Source organism: Echinops telfairi, unplaced genomic scaffold (assembly GCF_000313985.2).
Source record: "Echinops telfairi isolate 266 unplaced genomic scaffold, ASM31398v2 ScPeMD7_1;HRSCAF=3_0, whole genome shotgun sequence".
In the NCBI taxonomy this organism is placed as follows: domain Eukaryota; kingdom Metazoa; phylum Chordata; class Mammalia; order Afrosoricida; family Tenrecidae; genus Echinops; species Echinops telfairi.
Genome location: NW_022103896.1, coordinates 92,587,666 through 92,589,628, shown reverse-complemented (window position 1 = coordinate 92,589,628; position 1,963 = coordinate 92,587,666). Strand labels below are relative to the sequence as shown.

General features: G+C 46.6%; 1 protein-coding gene and 1 pseudogene across 1 annotated transcript in view; one reads left to right on the top strand and one right to left on the bottom strand.

Moving 5' to 3' along the window:
- NINJ1 (ninjurin 1) overlaps positions 1-1,963 on the bottom strand; it is a 25,677-nt gene that overhangs the window by 13,054 nt on the left and 10,660 nt on the right. The window lies entirely within an intron of this gene.
- On the top strand, positions 931-1,956 carry LOC105979622 (annotated as a pseudogene).

Genomic DNA, 1,963 nt, shown 5'->3' with positions numbered 1-1,963 from the left:
TCCTCCCAATTGTTTTGTTGAGCCCATTGTTGAGCCACGGCCAGTTCATCCTTTTTGGTGACCCTCTCCTGTATGAAGCATCATGTCCTTCTCTGGGACTGGTTCTTCCTAATCACATATCTAAAGTACATGAGATGAAGTCTCACCATCCTCTCTTCTCAGGAGCATTCTAGTCGTACAAACACCAGGACAGATTTGTTCATTCCATGGTATATGAGGGGCCTTCAAAAATATCATAGAAAAGTAGAACGGAAAGATAATAGTTTTTTTTCCATGAACGTTTTGAAGCCCTCTCATATTCAGTGTTTTTTGCCAACACTATAATTCAAATGCATCAATTCTTCTTCAATTTCCTTATCCATCATTCAGCTTTTGCCTTCATTTGACAAATTTAAAATACTATGGCTTGGGTAAGGCACACTTTGCATTTTACCACTTTAAAAGGTCTTTTTACCATAGATTTATCCAATTAAATATGTCCCTTGATTTCTTGACTACTGTTTCATGGGGATCGATTATAGATACAAGGAAAATGCAATTATTGACAACTTCAATCTTTTCTGTTGATCACAATGGTGCTTATTAGTCTTGTTTTGAGTATTTTTGGTTTCTTTATGTTGAAGTATAACTCATACTAAAATATTGGTCATCAGTAAGTGCTTTAAATCCTTCTTCATTTTCAGCAAGCAATATGTCGTCTGCATACCACAGGTTGTTAATGAGCTTGCTGCCCAACCAGCGAGGTAGCAGCCAGAGCAGCCGCTGCCTGGGCCCCCCACCTGCCGGGAGTCTCGGGAGTCTTGTTCCCCCTTCCTCCTCCTCCTCCAGCCCCTGCAGGGACCCCTCGCCTTCCCTCCCACCCCTATTGTCCTGCCCCCCAGCCTTCTGCCCTTCCCCTTCCCACCTGCTCCTTTTGTCCCTCAGTCACCTCGCGCCTGCAGTTTTTGGCTTTCACCCCCTCCAGTGACCAAAGACGTGACCACTCAAAGTCCAGCTTCCCAGAACACTGCTCGACATGGACACCGGTGTGATCGAAGGTGGGTGTAATGTCACGCTCACCATCTGGCTACTTAAGCATGGAAAGGAAGTTGGCAGCATCATCGGAAAGAAAGGAGAATCGGTTAGGAAAATGCGCGAAGAGAGTGGTGCACGTATCAATATCTCAGAAGGAAATTGTCCTGAGAAAATGATCACTTTGAATGGACCCACTAATGCCATCTTTAAAGCCTTGGCTATGATCATTGACAAACTGGAAGAGATCAGCAGCAGCTCTATGACAAATGGACCCCCAGTCACCCTGAGGCTGATGGTCCCTGCAAGTCAGGGTGGCTCTCTCATTGGGAAAGGTGGTTGCAAAATCAAGGAAATTCGAGAGAGTACAGGGGCTCAGGTCCGGGTGGCTGGAGATATGCTTCCCAACTCAACTGAGCGGGCCATCACTATTGCTGGCATTCTGCAATCCATCACTGAGTGTGCCAAGCAGATCTGCATGGTCATGTTGGAGTACCCCCCCACAAGGGCGTGGCCATCCCGTAGCGGCCCAAGCCATCCAGTTCTCCATCTTTGCAGGTGGTCAGGCCTACACCATTCAAAGATAGTATGCCATTCCAGAGCCAGATTTGACCATGCTGCACCAGTTGGCAAGGCAAGTCTCATTTTCCTATGATGCATGCCAACACCGGATTTAGTGGCATTGAATCCAGCTCTCCAGAGGAGAAAGGCTATTGGGCAGGTTTGGATGTGTCTCTTCAGACTACTTCTCATGAACTCACCATTCGAAATGATTTGATTGGCTGCATAATTGGGCGTCAAGGCGCCAAAATCAATGAGATCCATCAGATGTCTGGGGCGCAGATCAAAATTGCGAACCCAGTGGAAGGATCTACTGATAGGCAGGTTACTGTCATTGGATCTGCTGGCAGCATTCGCCTGGCTCAATATCTAATCAATGTCAGGCTATCCT